Source organism: Lissotriton helveticus, chromosome 2_1, assembly GCF_964261635.1.
Source record: "Lissotriton helveticus chromosome 2_1, aLisHel1.1, whole genome shotgun sequence".
NCBI classification, from domain to species: Eukaryota; Metazoa; Chordata; class Amphibia; order Caudata; family Salamandridae; genus Lissotriton; species Lissotriton helveticus.
Window position 1 is genome coordinate 176,106,352 of NC_136059.1, and position 19,642 is coordinate 176,125,993.

Below are 19,642 nucleotides of genomic sequence, written 5' to 3' on the forward strand. Positions count from 1 at the left end.
AGGCAAAGAGGCTGTCAAGATATGCACTGACTGTGTGCCACAAAGAGCAGGTGCACAGTCAGTGCCCCCATAGGTGACCCCTGCAAGGGGAGGAAAGGGAGTCCAATGGATCCTCCAGACAACCGCCTCCAGAGGTTGCAGTCACTTCCTGCATGCGCCTCCTGGGAGATTTCCATCTCCCTTTCAAAAGCAGGGCAGGTGCCCCCTGCACTGTGGAAGGTGGACCGGCTGATTCAAACTTCTTGTCCATCCTTCATTAATGCCTTGCCCCCATGGCAGGCTCCAGTTCACGGCTAACATCACATTATCTCTAGTTATGAGGTTGCCACGTCACATACTGGGACTGTGCACTCTATGTCTAATACAGTCATTGTTCTTCATGTCACTGTAGCCAAACTTATCCAAATACCATAGGGTGGAAGTGGTGATGATGGCTGCCATAATTGGTTCAGTTCATGCTTGTAGGTTTGAGACAGTAATACTGAGGGGGGACTGGGGGGAGTAATGGCTATGGTCCGTTCTCCAGAGGGAAGAATGTGGCCCATTTTCCTTGCTTGCATTAGGGCCCATGACAACGTTGCATGTGCACTTTGTGTATATCTGCACATGAGCTATAGAGGATAGGCAGTAGACCAATTAATAAATCTACAGGTGAGACAATGCTGATCTCTGTCCAGTGGAAAATGTAAGGCAAGGGACCTTGTAAACAAGATCCATAGATGCTGGAGTGTAGTGCAGTAGAGGCAGACCTCAGGGTGGCTGGAACTTGAGCTGGTTTCTAGGGTAACTTTTATGAATTTTAAGAGTTAGTCTTTCTATCTATATATAGTGTTAGTACACTGACGCTAATGAGCTTTCTCCATAGTGCTGAAATGTGTGACATACATGCTAATCAGAGATCCATACAGTATGCACATTGACCACTTACAAGTCACACTATGATTGTTACTTGTCAATTACACGCAACTATCAAATGTAGGGAATGGGTGCATTAAACCAGTGAGTCTTCTAACTGGGTTTACATCATTTATCTTGGTTGCACATTTATATCTGCAGGAGAATTATGTGGCAACATTTTTCTAACTGGGGTAGAACTTGAGAATTACAAGCTTTCATATGTCTGCAGTAGGAATCTTAACCAACTAAATTATCTGGCAAGAAAAGTGACTATAGAGCTCCTGATTGCTCGTAAAATGCTGATTGTTAGACCTGACATCATTGGCATGAGTCTCTCCTCCATTTTTTCTGTTTGCCTCCTCTGTTTACGATGTTTTTGCTGGTATATGCTTTGGGCACTGTGCCACTGCTGATCAGTGCCACAGTGCAAGTGCTCCCTATGTGAAATTGCTGTATTGATTGACTTCCATGTTTGGCTTATTTGGTTTACTGTCAGTCCCTAGTAGAGTGCACCAGGAGTGCCAGGGTTGTAAATACAAATGCTGCTAGTGGGCTTGCAGCACATGTTGTGCCACCCACAAGAGTGGCCTAGTAAAAGTATGTCTGAAGGTCTACCATTGCTAGACCACGTGCAGTCTGACTGTCACGAGGACTGCGCAAGTACACCTACTTGCCAGTCCCTAAAACCTTCCCTTAACTTCATGTTAGTCACCCCTATGGTAGGCCCACGGGCAGGGTGCATTGTAAGCATAAGGTAGGACAAGCCTGACAAGGTTGGCATGTCCTAGTAGTGAATTACAGCCATATTCGTTTTTCACTATTGTAAGGTAACCTGCTCTCCATCAGTTAGAATGGGCTGCCAGGATTATTAATGCTATAATCCTAGCGGGCTCGGGGAGCATGGTGCAATGTCGAGTTTGGTATCCCTGAACTCAGGGTTTAATAACGCATCCGTTTGTGTGGATGGTTTTTAGGCTCTGTGTTTGAAAATAGCACTTTTAGAAAGTAGCTATTTTCTTGTCTAACTGTCTACCGGTCTCTGCTGGTTCTGGTGTGCGTGTGACAGGAGCTGGGTGGCTCCAGAGAGTCTGAATGAGTCAGTGTGGGATGAGTGGGGCATCTGCATTGAGAGTAGGGGAAGAGTAGCTCCTGATAGCCTGCCCCAACTGATGGCCCTGCCCCTGCCAGTGACAATGCTGGCTCCGCTCCTGCTGGGCGGCTGAAGACTCTGCCCTGCACAGTGAATAGGCCAGGTGCCTAGGCCTGGCAACACCCACAACAAACACAAGATGGGGGGAAATTCACCTGCATGGACAAAGGGATCAAAGCCAAAAAGGGGTATAAGAGAAGGACCCCTGAACCAAGAATTTAGATCACTTCTGACAAGGAAACCTGAACCAAGGACAAGAAGCCTGCTGATCCAAGGACTGTCTACCCCTTCTGCCAGAGTGCTGTTTGTTGGGGGAATCCTGCAGTTGCTTCTTTATTTTTGCCAAGGAACCAGGAGAGAGGAACTGAGTGTGTACTCTCAAACTTGCTAAGAAAATCTCCAAGGGCTGGAAGAAGTGCCAGCCTCCTGTTGAAGTCACAGGGTCAAAGGACTTCATTTATTTGCTGAAAGTGCTTGTTGCTGGAACCTGAAATCCAGCACCTCTGAAGAATCCAGCAATCTCGACGCCGACGGACGTCGCCGAATCCAGCTCGACATCGTGAGTAACGGCTCCAGTGTCCCGCACCTTCGACGCCGGCCGCCGGGCCCGATCGACGCCAGTAGCGACGCCAGTGAGTAGCGAGTTCGGCTCCAGCTCCAAGTGACCCTGTGTCGACGCCGCCGCTGATCGCATCGACTTCGAGCCCTCTCGACGCCGTGAGCGCTGCTCACTCTTGCAACATCGACATCGACGACGCCGTATCCTGCTTCATCTCGTGAGCGCTGCTCCCGCCTGACTTCGGTCGACGCCGCTGCAGATCGCCCCGACTCCGAGGCCCGATCGACGCCGAAGACGCGACGCCGGACATCTCGACGCCGCTGATCATCGAGTGCTCCACTTTTCCAAGGTACTGTGTTGTTGGGGTCTGTGCGACTCCGGGCTCGACGAAGCGCTCCTCGCGGTCGACGCCGAACCTTTGGATTAACTTTGCCTCGAGGTCGTGTGACTCACATGTGGGTTACATTGTTGCCAAGAACTGTGTTTTAGAGAAGAAAAGTTGCTTTTGATACTAAAGACTTTTGTGCTAAGAAGAAATCGTGCTTGAACTATTATTTTTCCTTCCAAGAGTATTTATTAAGACTGTGGTATATTTTTGTCGTTATTTGGTCTTGTGCTAAACCTTATATAAAAATACTTATTTTTATAATACTACTGTGTCGTGTCCATTTGTAGTGTATTCACTTTATTACTGTATGTGGTCATAAATGCTTAACGCACTGCCTCTGAGATAAGCCTGTCTGCTTTGCCAAGCTACCAAGGGGGTGAGCAGGGGTTATCTAAGTGTGTGATCCCCTTGCCCTGACTAGAAAAGGTGTGTCCCTATTTGTCAGAAGTGTATACCTCTGCCAACTAGAGACAGCCGCTTCTAACATTGGTGGGTCAGCGGTGAGGATTTGAACTTTGCATTTATTACCCATGTGCAGTGATTAGTGTGCACTACATAGTGAAAGCAGACCATAGCGCAGCCACAATCTGTTTTGGTTGGATATCCTATTTTTGTTCTCCGCTTTCCTGGAGCTTGATTTTTGAAACTGCCAGTTTTGACCTGAGTGACGCCGGAGTCACTGCCCCTGTTGTTGTGGTGGAGGAGTTTGATAGGAGCAAGATAAAGGATTACAAGTCACAGCAGCTGAAATCCTTTTGCAAACAATTTAAAGTTCCTACAACAGGCCTCAAAGTTAAGGAAGATTATTTTAAAGCATTGCAGGCCTGGTTAGAGGCCAGAGATCCCTCTGATCCGGTGGTGGTACCGACAGGGGAAGGGGAGGAGGAGGTGCCAGTGAATGGGCCCACATCCCCTCCTGGCAGCAGTGTTTCCTCCAAAGGTCTTTCTCCTGAAGAAAGAGAAGAAAGGGCGAAGGAGCGAGCATACAACATGGAAATGGCCAAACTTAAGATAAATGGGCAGTTGGAGTTAGAGAATGCAAGAGGCAGGAGAGAAGCTGATTTGGAGATCAAAAGGTTAGAGTTTGAAAGAGAGAAGTTAGCTTTGGAGCGTGATACCAGGTTGAGGGAGTTGGAGCTCAAAGCTAAAGAGTTAGAATTGAATCCCTCTGGTGGCAGCATCCCATCTGTGCCTGCAGAAAGCAGGTTTTATTTTCCTAAAGATGTGATCAAAGATTTTCAGAAGAATGAGGATATTGGTCAATGGTTTAAAGCATATGAGTTAGCATTGTTGGCCCACCGGGTCCCTGAGAAGGATTGGGGAGCGGGGTTGTGGGGTCGCTTTGTGAATGAGGGAAGAGATACCCTGTTAGACATGCCTGTTGAGGATAGAATGTCTTATACTCATATGAAAGATGCTTTAATGTTGAGGTATGGCCTGACCCCAGAAAAGTACAGACAGGCCTTTAGAGAATGTAAGAAGTTGCCTGGTACGACGTGGGTGGAATATGTGTCATATTTTTGCAGAGCCATGGATGGTTGGGTAAAGGGCAGCAAAGTGGAAAGTTATGATGCTCTTTATGATTTGTTTGCTTGGGAGCACTTGTCTAATAACTGTTTTCCAGAGCTGCGCCAGCACCTTATTGATAGCAAGATATCTAACCCTAGAAAACTTGCTGAAGAGGCGGACCGCTGGGTCAGTACCAGGGTCCACAAGGGTCCAGTGGGAGACTCAGCCAAAGGTGGGCAGGATCCCCAGCAGAAGAGTGGGGGGGACAAGGGTAAACAGAGGGAGTTCCAGAAAGGGCCCCAAAGTAATCCCCAAGGGAACCAAGGGAAGGGTTCCCAGCCTCCCCCTGTGAAGAAATCCGAGGCCCCGCCAGGTAAACCTGGTCATAGGGGCCCAATGACCTGCTTCGCTTGTAAGCAGGTGGGACACCGTTTTTATGATCCTCAGTGTCCCTTGAAGAATTCTGGTGCACCACCCAGTGCACCACCCCGTCAGTTGGCGAGTGTAGCCCTGGGAGGGGAGGAGATGGTTGCCCATGGTGGGGAGGGTCCCGCGGAGATGTCCCTGGTCTCTCTAGGAGACATGGAATTGGTCCCTCCACCCCCCTGCCTAGTAACACTAAGAAATATAGGCAGTGGGTGACCATTAATGGCCATAGAGTGGAAGCTCTCAGAGACACCGGAGCGAGTGTGACAGCTGTCAAGTGTCACTTGGTGTCCAGAGAGCAGGTTGTTCCCCACGCATTCTACCCTGTGATAGCTGCTGACAACTCCCAGAGAGAGTGTGAGGTAGCTCAGGTTCCCTTTGAATGGGGGGGAGTTTCAGGTACTCTTCAAGTTGCTGTAAGGCCCGCCATGCCTGTTGATTGTCTCCTGGGCAATGATTTAGAAGACTCCCCTTGGGCTAAGGTGGAGAGGGAGACACATTTGAAAATGTTGGGTGTACCAGAGTGGGTGTGTGCAACCACTCGATCCATGACAGCAAGTAAGGGTGTTGATGGGGTTCTGGAGCCTGAAAGTATGGCCCAGGACCCAGCTGTGAAGAGAAGAGGCAGGGGGCGCGGTAAACCGTCCCCCGTAGTTCCCGTGGTCCAGGAGGAGGCAGACCTTGAGGGGTATGCCCTGGAACCCACAGGTGAACAAGTTGCTGAACTGGGAGACCTGCCCGAGCTGACCCACTGGCAGCAGGATGGTGGTCCCTCCAGGGAAGAATTTTGTGCAGAACAGAAAGTGTGCCCTTCTCTTGTGGGTATGAGGCAGCAGGCCTCAGCCCAGACAAAAGGTGATCAGTCAGGGTCACATTTGGTCTACTGGGAGAACGATCTCCTGTATAGCGAGCCTAAGGCTGCTGAGCCTGGGTCAGCCCGTGTGCTGGTGGTACCCCAGCGCTTCAGAGCCTTCCTACTGGGTTTGGCTCATGACGTTCCGTTAGCTGGACATCTGGGGCAGGACAAGACCTATGACAGGCTTGTCACCCATTTTTATTGGCCTCAGATGAGAAGGGATACAGATATCCATTGCAAGACCTGTCAAACTTGCCAGGCAAGTGGGAAAAGCGGGCGGAAGCAGAAGGCTCCCCTCCAACCTTTTCCCGTGGTCAGTACCCCCTTTGACCGGGTGGGGATTGACATTGTTGGGCCCCTGGACCCCAAGACAGCCCTGGGCAACAGGTTCATCCTGGTCTTGGTGGACCATGCCACACGGTACCCGGAAGCCATCCCTCTCAGAACAGTGACGGCCCCCGTGGTGGGACGGGCACTGATGGGTGTTTTTTCCCAATTGGGGTTCCCCAGAGAGGTGGTGTCAGACCAGGGCACCAACTTCATTTCCAACTATATGAAGTCTCTGTGGAAGGAGTGTGGGGTAACCTACAAGTTCACCACTCCTTACCACCCTCAAGGTAATGGGTTGGTTGAAAGATTCAACCGTACCCTTAAAGGCATGATTATGGGTCTTGAAGAACCCATGAGGCGTAAATGGGACGTCCTCTTGCCATGCCTGTTGTTTGCTTACCGTGAGGTGCCACAGAAGTCTCTAGGGTTCAGCCCCTTTGAGCTTTTGTATGGACACCCGGTAAGAGGACCTTTGAGTCTGGTCAAAGAAGGCTGGGAGCAATCTCCCAGGAAACCTCCCCAGGATGTATACAGTTACATGCTGGCCTTTAGGAACCAGACTAGTCGCTTCAGAGATCTTGCTCAGGCAAATCTGGAGGCCAGCCAGGAAGAGATGAAGCGGTGGTACGACCGGAATGCCACTCTGGTGGAGCTTCAGCCTGGACTGAAAGTTTGGGTCATGTCCCCTGTGGAACCTTGTGCGCTCAAGGACAGGTGGACTGGACCATTTGAGGTTGTGGAGAAAAAGAGCGATGTCACCTACATGGTTGACTTGAAGTCTCCCAGGAACCCCTTGCGGGTCCTGCATGTCAACCGTTTAAAGCCCCACTTAGAAAGGTCCGAAGTGGGCATGCTCCTAGCTACAGATGCTGGAATGGAGGAGGAGAGTGAGCCCCTTCCTGACCTCCTGTATGCAAAAGAGCAAGATGGGTCAGTGGATGGTGTTGTCCTCTCTGACACACTGACCCCTGAACAGCAGCAGGATTGTCGCCAATTGTTGGGACAATTCCCTGATCTGTTTTCCTTGATTCCTGGTGTCACTCAGTGGTGTGTCCATGATGTGGACACCGGGGACAGCACTCCTGTGAAGCACAAGGCTTACAGAGTGACTGACAAGGTCAGAGCATACATCAAGGAGGAGATCTCCAAAATGTTTGCCTTAGGGGTGGTTGAGTCCTCTAGCAGTCCTTGGGCCAGCCCAGTGGTCTTGGTCCCAAAGGCTGCAGCGCCTGGTGCTTCACCAGAACTTCGGTTCTGTGTGGACTACCGAGGACTCAATTCAGTCACTAAGACTGACGCGCATCCCATCCCCAGAGCTGATGAGCTCATAGATCGGTTAGGGGCTGCCCGGTACCTTAGTACGTTTGATCTAACGTCTGGGTACTGGCAGATCGCCTTGACTGATGGGGCAAAAGAGAGGTCAGCATTCTCCACACCAGATGGGCACTACCAGTTCCGGGTTATGCCCTTTGGGATGAAGAATGCCCCTGCCACCTTCCAGAGGTTGGTCAACCAGGTCTTGGCTGGACTGGAGGATTTCAGTGCCGCCTACCTGGACGACATCGCAGTGTTCAGCGCCAGCTGGGAGGAACACTTGCGCCACCTCCAGGAAGTGTTGTTGGCCCTGCGCAGAGCAGGCCTCACAATCAAAGCCAGTAAGTGCCAGATTGGGCAGGGTTCAGTGGTGTACTTGGGGCACCAAGTAGGGAGCGGCAAGGTGGCCCCCCTGCAACCCAAGATTGATACCATCCTGGCATGGGCACCGCCCAAAACCCAGACTCAGGTGAGAGCCTTCTTGGGTCTCACGGGTTATTACAGGAGGTTCGTCAAGGATTATGGTAACATTGTGCACCCCTTGACTTCGCTGACTTCCAGGAAGCAGCCAAGACTTGTGATCTGGACTGACGCCTGTCAGACGGCCTTTGACACCCTGAAAACTGCAATGTGCACAGCACCCATACTCCAGGCACCCGACTTTTCTAAAGAATTTGTTGTCCAGACGGACGCTTCAGAGCATGGCGTGGGGGCTGTTCTAGCTCAGGTGAATGAAGAGGGCCGAGACTTACCTGTAGCCTTCATCAGCAGGAGGTTACTTCCCAGGGAACAGAGGTGGAGTGCGATAGAGAGAGAAGCATTTGCTGTGGTCTGGGCGCTGAAGAAGCTAAGACCCTACCTGTTTGGGACTCACTTCCGGGTTCAGACAGACCACAGGCCCCTCAGATGGTTGATGCAGATGAGGGGTGAGAATCCAAAGCTGTTGAGGTGGTCCATTTCCCTACAGGGGATGGACTTCACGGTGGAACACCGCCCTGGCACAGATCACGCCAATGCTGATGGTCTGTCCAGATTTTTCCGCCTTAGTGATGAGGACTCCCTAGGGTAAGGGTAGTTCGCCCCACATTTCAGCTGGAAGGGACACGTGTTAGACCTGACATCATTGGCATGAGTCTCTCCTCCATTTTTTCTGTTTGCCTCCTCTGTTTTCGATGTTTTTGCTGGTATATGCTTTGGTCACTGTGCCACTGCTGATCAGTGCCACAGTGCAAGTGCTCCCTATGTGAAATTGCTGTATTGATTGACTTCCATGTTTGGCTTATTTGGTTTACTGTCAGTCCCTAGTAGAGTGCACCAGGAGTGCCAGGGCTTGTAAATACAAATGCTGCTAGTGGGCTTGCAGCACATGTTGTGCCACCCACAAGAGCGGCCTAGTAAAAGTATGTCTGAAGGTCTACCATTGCTAGACCACGTGCAGTCTGACTGTCACGAGGACTGCGCAAGTACACCTACTTGCCAGTCCCTAAAACCTTCCCTTAACTTCATGTTAGTCACCCCTATGGTAGGCCCACGGGCAGGGTGCATTGTAAGCATAAGGTAGGACAAGCCTGACAAGGTTGGCAAGTCCTAGTAGTGAATTACAGCCATATTCGTTTTTCACTATTGTAAGGTAACCTGCTCTCCATCAGTTAGAATGGGCTGCCAGGATTATTAATGCTATAATCCTAGCGGGCTCGGGGAGCATGGTGCAATGTCGAGTTTGGTATCCCTGAACTCAGGGTTTAATAACGCATCCGTTTATGTGGATGGTTTTTAGGCTCTGTGTTTGAAAATAGCACTTTTAGAAAGTAGCTATTTTCTTGTCTAACTGTCTACCGGTCTCTGCTGGTTCTGGTGTGCGTGTGACAGGAGCTGGGTGGCTCCAGAGAGTCTGAATGAGTCAGTGTGGGATGAGTGGGGCATCTGCATTGAGAGTAGGAGAAGAGTAGCTCCTGATAGCCTGCCCTGCCTGATACAATGCTGGCTCCGCCCCCCTGCCGGGCGACTGATGACTCTGTGCCTGCCAGGGACTTTCCTGGCCCCACCTCCTGCCGGGCAACTGATGGCCCTGCCCCTGCCAGTGACAATGCTGGCTCCGCTCCTGCTGGGCGGCTGAAGACTCTGCCCTGCACAGTGAATAGGCCAGGTGCTTAGGCCTGGCAACACCCACAACAAACCCAAGATGGGGGGAAATTCCCCTGCATGGACAAAGGGATCAAAGCCAAAAAGGGGTATAAGAGAAGGACCCCTGAACCAAGAATTTAGATCACTTCTGACAAGGAAACCTGAACCAAGGACAAGAAGCCTGCTGATCCAAGGACTGTCTACCCCTTCTGCCAGAGTGCTGTTTGTTGGGGGAATCCTGCAGTTGCTTCTTTATTTTTGCCAAGGAACCAGGAGAGAGGAACTGAGTGTGTACTCTCAAACTTGCTAAGAAAATCTCCAAGGGCTGGAAGAAGTGCCAGCCTCCTGTTGAAGTCACAGGGTCAAAGGACTTCATTTATTTGCTGAAAGTGCTTGTTGCTGGAACCTGAAATCCAGCACCTCTGAAGAATCCAGCAATCTCGACGCCGACGGACGTCGCCGAATCCAGCTCGACATCGTGAGTAACGGCTCCAGTGTCCCGCACCTTCGACGCCGGCCGCCGGGCCCGATCGACGCCAGTAGCGACGCCAGTGAGTAGCGAGTTCGGCTCCAGCTCCAAGTGACCCTGTGTCGACGCCGCCGCTGATCGCATCGACTTCGAGCCCTCTCGACGCCGTGAGCGCTGCTCACTCTTGCAACATCGACATCGACGACGCCGTATCCTGCTTCATCCCGTGAGCGCTGCTCCCGCCTGACTTCGGTCGACGCCGCTGCAGATCGCCCCGACTCCGAGGCCCGATCGACGCCGAAGACGCGACGCCGGACATCTCGACGCCGCTGATCATCGAGTGCTCCACTTTTCCAAGGTACTGTGTTGTTGGGGTCTGTGCGGCTCCGGGCTCGACGTAGCGCTCCTCGCGGTCGACGCCGAACCTTTGGATTAACTTTGCCTCAACGTCGTGTGACTCCCGTGTGGGTTACATTGTTGCCAAGAACTGTGTTTTAGAGAAGAAGAGTTGCTTTTGATACTAAAGACTTTTGTGCTAAGAAGAAACCGTGCTTGAACTATTATTTTTCCTTCCAAGAGTATTTATTAAGACTGTGGTATATTTTTGTCGTTATTTGGTCTTGTGCTAACCTTATATAAAAATACTTATTTTTATAATACTACTGTGTCGTGTCCATTTGTAGTGTATTCACTTTATTACTGTATGTGGTCATAAATGCTTAACGCACTGCCTCTGAGATAAGCCTGTCTGCTTTGCCAAGCTACCAAGGGGGTGAGCAGGGGTTATCTAAGTGTGTGATCCCCTTGCCCTGACTAGAAAAGGTGTGTCCCTATTTGTCCGAAGTGTATACCTCTGCCAACTAGAGACAGCCGCTTCTAACACTGAGGCAGTTGCATTAACCTCATGAGATATCACACACATTTTTACATTGCAACCCTCAAAGGCTTTTTTATATTTCCCTCCCATTTACTCTTGCTCCAAGTCTCGCTTTTCAACCCCTGGTTTGTTTCGGTCGACAACCTTCCCTATCATTTCATGTTTGCTTATTGCATTCTAGTTTAGATTTTTCTGCCACAATTCATTTTCTTTTACTATACTATTTTCTCTTCCACTTGCAAATTAGTCTGCTTTTTTTATTTCTACATTTCTTTCAATTTCTAGACTTTTGCATGTTTCACCCAGTTATTTTCACAATTATTTCTTTTATAGCTTTAGTTTCTAATAATCTCTTTTCTGACTCTTTTCAATTTTCTGCCTTTGGTTGTTCTTCCCCCTATCTCCTTCTAAGCCCCGTTCTTACTCTGGCATCTTTTCATATACTTTTCTCCCCTTTACTTATTCCTCTTTGATTTTCTTTACGCCTTGTGTTCAAGGGTAAATGAATGAAGTGACGAGTGGAAAAGACTGATCTTCACAGCTTAGCAGATTCCAAGATCTCCCAGATCTCTGCACAGTCTCTGACCTTCTGTCCACTCCACCCAGACCATTAGAGCTCCAGTTATGTTGGGTGCCCTCCTCCTTTGCTGGTACTCCAGTCTTTTGCGGGAGCAGTGGCTGATGGCAGTATATGAATGCAAAGGATGAGCGACTGGCCTATAGGATGAGAGAGCCGCTCTGGCACGATAGCCTATAGGACTGGATTGATACCCTCTCATTCCTGTAAGCAGCCACATAAGCCTTCCGCACAGCTGAAAATTCCCCTGTTTCTTCAGGGCACTGCCCACTGTTTTCACTTCCAGGGCCCGGTTTGCTTCCAAGAAATTTGGATTAAGAGAGAGACCTATTTGGTCTTATGCGAGCCTGTGAGGTTGTGTGTATCCCTGTTGTGGGTGAGACTGTGATCTGGCTTTTTCATCCGGTTTGGCCATCCTTCAGTGAGGTGGCACTGGCCCAGTGTCTCAAAAGGCCATGTAGTGTAGCTCCTATTTTCCCAATAGGCTCTGCGCATTGGAATAGTACCTACAGCAGTAAAGGCCTAGGCCAGACGTTAACTAGGTCTACTACTGTCGAAACTAGACTTAATTTTTGGGTTTGCCAGCTAAGCTCAGAGTTCGCTAGAAACTTTCTCGAATGTTCAAGGAAGGATGAACTCCCCTGATTAGACAAGAAGGGATTTAGTTTCTGACAACCATAGAACATGACAACTTTGCTCTCCCCTAATCAAGAGTCAATCTCGAGAGTCGTGTGAGCACAAGGCAATTATTTTACTCAGTCAGTACGTGCATTCTTAGTCTCATCAGAATGTAGAGAAAAGGAAGAGACGGGCGTGTTCAATAAAAGATGTTATTTATTGATCAGTCTCTTTTCTCGTACAAGAGAAATGGATCGATATTATTGCAATACTTATAGTTAAGTAAAGTGCATACATTAGAAGCAATAGTATAAAATAATACTGTAAAAACATTGATATGGTTTCTGAGCCATATGATGTTTAAAATGATTAAAATATATTTACATACACATATACATTTGACTAAACGTACTCAACTGGTGTTTCTAAATACGCCTACCCCGTGTACCTGACCTAAGTCTAATGCGTGGGCGGGAATAGAAAGTTACAGTTTAGTTTAAGTTTGTTTTTGCCAAGTGAATAACTAAAGAATTCTCTAGGAGGGGTTATTCAGTTCTGTACCTGGAATTTAGGATGAATGAGGAATGGTATCTCTTTCTCTGCTCTCGATATTCCAGGCTGCCTGCGAGGGCTGCCCAGAAGCGCCGGTGCTGGGTCTCTCGGCTTGAGATAGCAGCGCGTCTCTCAGCGCGTCAGGAAGGCGGGGCTGCTGCCTGCGGGGTCTGCTTCTGCTCTCGGCTTCGGCAAGTATGGCTGCTCCGTCTTGTCACCACGCGTGTGTTTGCATAGGGCAAGGTCGGCAATATTTATACCTTAAAGGTGCCGAGATTGACGTAAGGATGGACATAGGTACGTCAATAAAGATGTCATACGACTTGCTCGTTAGCACATTCTTTACTAAAGTTCTCTGTGAAATCAAAACAATGGCCGCACGGATTATCCAGGTTGTCATAGGTTTGATTTGTTATGAGAACGTCGTATGCCTTATCAGGGGCTGGAGGAATATCGCTTGTCTAATTAGATCTCAAGCGTTATGACCTAATCAGATAACACGTTCCTGTGCCGTAGTGTGACTGCGTCAGATAACGGTATCTGCATCATGGGGGATTTCTTGCCTCATGGGCTGACTGTTAGTTAACTAGCTAGTAAGTTTAACCAGAATAGGGTCAGGAATAGGGGGATCGAATCAGAACCTATAGAAATACACGACACCCACTCCACGCTAACTATGGTCATATCTACTAATCTATGCATAGTATAACATAGTACAACATACTATAGAGTATAGTGTATACCTTACCACCCCAAAATACATAAATGCATTTCGAAATTTTCAAATATACTGAAAAATTGCAGTCATATATATTGTATGCACTTAAGCTATGAATTAAATGCAAAAGTGAACACGCATTGTTATGCATTATTGATTGTTGGTATATGAGAAATACACATGAAATGGCTCTTAATATGGCTATACAGAAAAAAAGTCGAAACCATTTCATCACATAAAATCTATTGCGAACATACCAGCGGGCAGCTAAAGTCTATAAAGTCTATAAAGTATCTAAAATAGAAATCTTAGTTCTCTAGGAATAGTCTCTTACTTTAAGCAGAAAATCAGTGTCCCGGGAAAAAATATATAGAAAAATATTTTAGGGGCTTGCTGAAAAAAGTTGCTGTCCGTGAACTGGATTGTAATTGTTCATGTGACTTTATTTTTAAAGTTGAAGGCCGAATTCAGGGAAAGCCGTGTGCGAGTTTACTCAAAAGTCTCTATTTCTGTTCCGGAGAGAACATCATATCATTCAGGCTTTCGAAAAGACTGTCAACAGCTTCATGGGAAAGTTCCTCTAAGTCGGAAATAGGGGTAACCATGCATTCATGCGCATGATTGTCTCCATTGACATTCTGATTTGCATTGCTGACAGAAGGTCGTACCTGTTCGATGCTGCTTTCATCTTGAACTTCACTACTCTTCAATCGCAGTGGTGAAGATTCCAGGAATGCCGTCATCAGAATTGGCAGCCTTTGAGGGCAGCACAGTGCGTGAACCTTGGTAGGAACCAACAGTGTATCTGCATCCACCGGCGCATCCGATTGTAGCGTCAGACAGGTGTCTAACACGCATTCTTCTCCGCATAGCAGACACCTTAGTACAGGTAAAACACACCTTTGCCACATTGGTCGAAATGATAGAAACCAAGTCATGTTTAGGTCTCTAAGCCGGGATAGTCCCAGGATTTTTGATATCCGGTCCCGGTATCCAATGGCTAGGATCGTATCTTCCATTGTCGCGAGAGTTTGATCTGTGACATGGGTTGCCATAACGAAAAATAAGGACTAGGAATAGGATTCCTGCAATTAGTCCTAGGATCAGGGGAAGTCCGCCAAAAATCGAATGGACGAAGTCTGGAAAAATACCCAGTATGGCTTTGAATGGTGTTAATGCCATCGAAAATACTGTCTTAAATACCTTTGAGACCCCTGTGGTATCAGAAATATTTAAGATTTCGCTTAGGATTTCCGCGAAATGTACGGGGGAATTAGTTGATAATAATGTATGTATCTCTGCAGTCGTCCTTGCGACTTGTAGATCATACGTTTCTTTAGATGACGTGAGCCTTGTAGGCGTCTGAAGAAGCACTGTTTTCATTCTGCTTAAAGTGTCTATTCGAATAGAAGTAATTTTCAAACTGGGCCATGCCCTCGCCTCCCTGTCTGGAAAGGAGCTGGGGAACAAAGAACGTCCACAGCACTTGACCTTCGCCGTCGTAGTGACGAGATAAGGAGTCCCGGGCATAAGACTACAGCATCTGCGGTCTACAATAAGAATGTAACTCCCATTATAGAGTCTTTGAAAGAATGGTTCTATTTCAGTTGCAGGTGCGCCTTGCTGGTGACATGAAAGGTTGTATGAATTCCCTTCACAGGCTCCGTGCAAACTAATACCGTTACACAGAAGCGTGCCGCTTAGTGACATAGCACAATTGTTGCCACTAAGAAACACTTTCTGTCCTTTGTTACTGACACATGCATGTGAATAGGGCAGGTTCCATGTTGTTTTAAGGTACCCCTTTCCCAATTTCTCGTACATGCCAGCCTGTATATATTTTTGGCAGTATTGAAACCTGAAGGTTGAGATTGGAATATTTATGATTCCGTGGATTATCCATTCACTGACAGGTCGTTCTGACATTGTCAACGGTAATCTTTCTAGTTTTTCAATGCTCAAGATTGTATAATCAGCACCCTTCTGCGCCATACCGATTTGTCTATCAGTAAGGTTAAAGATTTGAAATAGTGACGTTGTGATGATTAAACGCCAAGGCACATAGCCTGAACGCAGATTTTGTAACGTCCAGCCAAGCTGTACAATAGAACGCAATTGTGACTGACCATGTTGTAATAACAGTAAGTCTTGCGATAATATATCGATTTGCTGAAGACACAATGCTGTCCAATGAAAAAATTCTGGAGGACAGAGTCATTAACCCATTGTCCACTACAGAAAGTGATTTTTCCAAATTAATACGGTCAATTTCCCGTATTCTTTCTGCTGTCTCAATTTGAGTAACCTTCCAGGCCTCATTGTATGCTGCATATACAGAGGCTGCTATGAAACGCTTTTGACGCTGTTTGCGTGGTCCCATTATGAAATCACGCAAGTCAGCACCATCAGTAAGTAAAGTTAGGTGTTGCTTAATTTCAGGCAGTGTGGAAGTTTGTAGCCATTGAAGGCATAATTTGCCCACACTGTAGGTTGTTATTATCCCTGGGTGATGTCTTTGGGGATATCTAGGGTCTGGCCTGTTCATTTTGAAACCCTGTGTTTTATTCAGGAATCTATCTTGACAGTTATTTGTATCTGTGGGCCAGATCAACCATTGTTTCCAATCAGGATGTGTTCTGTTTTGGTTAAGTATATGGTTTATGTCTATTTCTTCATCTGTTTCAGAGTTATTGCTAAACATTGTTGGCTTTGGAATAGACGGGTTATTTAAATCTTTGATTTTGGCTAAGCCAAGACAGGTTGTTTGTTGAACGGTGTCATTTAAAAATATCATTTGTTCTGGGATCATGCAGGCTCTAAACAAAGCTTCTATACCCTGTACTTGCCATTCTTTTGTACCCCAAACACTTTTCAAATCAACATGTTTGTCCCAATAATCAAATCCAAAAGTATTCATTTTTCATGAAAGAATCTGAATATATCAATTTTGTGTTGGTTATCATGGTTTTCATCCCTGTCTTGTTTGATAATTTGTAATAAAATGTTTCAGCATTAGTTATGTTAAAACCTGAAAAATATGAATATTTGCCATACACGGTTCTAGAGCTCCCTTTTGGAGGTGTAGCACAATGTTCCCATTGATTAAAATTTAAAACATTTCTAGGTTGTGCAGATTTATGCAAGAAATGGTTACCATAATGGTTATAGCAGTACATGCTGTCATAATTTGTAGAACCCTGCAAATAATCATGTTTTGTAAATTTAGCAGACATTACTAAGTCAGACATCATATTGTTTATACTTTCAAAGTCCCAATCATCAGCAAATGAGTTTGGTTTTGCAAAGTCACTCAAGGAGATCTTGATTTGGTGTGGATATTTCAGGATCTCGACCGGACCATAAATTTCATAGTCAGTGTTGTCCCAGGCTACCCCACCAGATATTGGAATTGCTGTGAAGTTGGCTGAAGAAAGTTCTGAAGAAAGTTCTCTTTTCTCGACGTGTGAAGATGTGTGTGGTTTGAGGACCAAGTTGATGTTCTGACTTGCTGTGTCCATTTTAGCATATTTTCCCTCAATGAAGCGTCCCAAGGTAAATACCATGATGAGCCAAAGTATGAGGATAAATGCACCAAAACCCACCCAAAATTCAATCCATGGAGAAACTAGATATGTTTCTTTCAGTTGTTTCAAAACTTCCTTCGCTTTGTCTTTAAAGGATTTTGATGATGGCTGTGTCTTTTGTTCGCTGAAGCCTTCAGAGGAATCATCGAAGTTGATGAAGTAACCGGATGCAGTTCTGTCAATTGTTCCAATTGGTTCAGGATTTTTGTTTCTCGCATTTTCACTTGGTACTTCTGTATAGATTGGTGTGTCTCTGCTAAATGTCTTTATTTGGGTTTTCAGAGGTCTAAGTTCTATTGCATTGTTGCATAGTCCTTGTTGTTCTTCTGTAGGCGTTTCGAATGTGATGAGCCTCTTTGATAGGACCTCTGTACTGGTAGCAAACCTTGGTGTTCTGCTACTTATTGGGAGTCCACTTGGCCTACTGTTGGTTATCGGCCACATGTTGTGGTTTTACCAGGTCGATGGATACAACTCGGTTCTCCTTTTTTCCAGCAAGTGGCGGTAGTACAACTGATCTTGTCCCGTTGACAGACAATACAGGAACTGCTTTTCTGTAAGAAGGCCCAAATTCCTTCTTTACCGCGATCTTCTCCCTGACTAGATCCCCGACTTTTGGAATCCAGACAGGTCTTGCTGGGACAGGTGGTGATTCTTCAGTGGTCGTTGGCTGTTCTTTCAACTGTATGTTGCTCAGGTCTTTTCTTGTTTTGTTTAAGTCCTGCAAAATAGCCAAACGGTCTTTGACATCAAAGCTTTTTTCTGTTACCACTGAAGTCTGACTATCAAGGTCAGAGATCAACATCCTAGTTCCGAATAATAATTCGTACGGACTGAATCCCTTCAGAGAATTTCTTGGCAAGTTATTTAGACTACGTTGGACACTTATTAGATGTTTGACCCACCCAGCTCCCGAACCTAATATCCTTTCTATTATAGATTGCTTTCTGTCTTGGTTTTTTCTTTACACCATCCCATACCCTCAGGAAGGAAGTGAGAAGATTCCCGCTGGGCTGTGCTCATTTGGCCATTCTTTCCCCCCCCCCAGGCTGGATTGCCTGAGAAAAAGAAAAAAAAATGGTCGAACGTAGCATGCTCTTAGCGTATATGCCATTTAGACTCGCAAATCTTGTATAACAGTCCGGACGTCAGCCGAGTGCTGTGGATCTACATTATAAGTGGGAACTAGCCTGTATATGTTAATCGCAAGCCATTCTTTTTAGTGGTGATGTTATCTGCCTTGATACGACGAGGTATTAAACTGCTTCTCTCCCCACTGCGATCTCTGTTGCAGTTTGGGCAGTTTTTTACAAACATGGTGTAGTGCAGGCTCATGCCTGGCCACCAGTACCGTGATTGTAATTCTTCCAGAGAATCTTTTAATTTAAGGTGTCTGAGACCCTCGCCCATGTGTGCGTCTGCGATTAACAAGTTTCTCCTGTCCATGTTTGGAATCACTCTATCCCCCACTCCAGGGATTCGAGCAAAAGGAATGGAGTTTGCATCTATGATGTATGTGTAATTGAGTGGATAGTTGATCGGTAACGCCGAGCAGTCGCCTTTTGATGACGTTTTTACTGCCAGCACTGTTTCGCCGTCAATGTATTTTAATGTACGCTTTTTTCGATCTACGGGAGCCGGTTTACTGGCTGCCGCGGCGGCTGTTTCAGCCAATGAATTCCCTACAACGTGAACGCCATCACGCTGGTGACTCAGTGAGTGTGTCACGTGAGTCTTTGGTAGTTCTTTTTTCAAAAGAGCTACCTGTTCCCAGAGCAGTCTCTGCTTTATTGGTGCATCCGTGTCATCTTTGTAATCGTTCTGAATCCAGGTCTGCAAATCCTTGTTATATGCTTTGACGCAGAAATATGAATCTGACACTATAAGTGTCGGGAATTCGCGATCCGCATTATCTAGCGCCATTTTCAAAGCTAATATTTCAGTTTGTAGTTCTGAATTAGTTTCTACTGAGTGTGATTTTGTTAATAGAGGTCTTAGTTTACCTCCGTGCCACACTTCTTTTGTAATCTTACATGTGGGATTGTATGCATGTTCTCCCCAAACGGAGGGTTGAGCATGTCCGTCTGTATAGATTACACAGGCGTAATGTCGTAGAGGCAGAATGTCGATTGGCAGAGGATACGTTTTTTCATATTTTAGATTTTTTAATTCTTCTAGTTCTGGATCAAAGAAGTAATATACTTTGTCCGTTGTGATTGAATTTACCCATTGTAACCATTCTGGATCCAATGTTGTTGTTGGTAAAGTACACGGTGTTGTTAATGCCTCAAAGGCTGATTCTGCTGTTCTGACTGTGATATGTCTACCGTCAGCTATGTCTTTTTCTCTAGCTATTGCGGTTTGAACTGCTTGAACAATTTTTCCTTTGTTGTTGAATCTCTGTTCAGCTTTTGTGTACAAATGTGATTTGAATGCAATTGGTACCTTATCTCCCTCATTAGAGGTTAGGTATGTGAATCCGTATCTCCCTGGGATGACTCGGATCACAAGGTTGCGTGTATTATCACGGGTTTCTAATTTTGTTTTAATTAGCATGTCTGTTTGTAAGGATCTCAAAATTTCTGTGTGTGCTTGAGTCCAACTGGATCTTTTAAAGTCTGGTTTAATTAGATCGTAAAGGGGTTTGACCCTTTCTGCGTAATTTGCAATGTAAGTTCTTCCGAAATTTAGGAA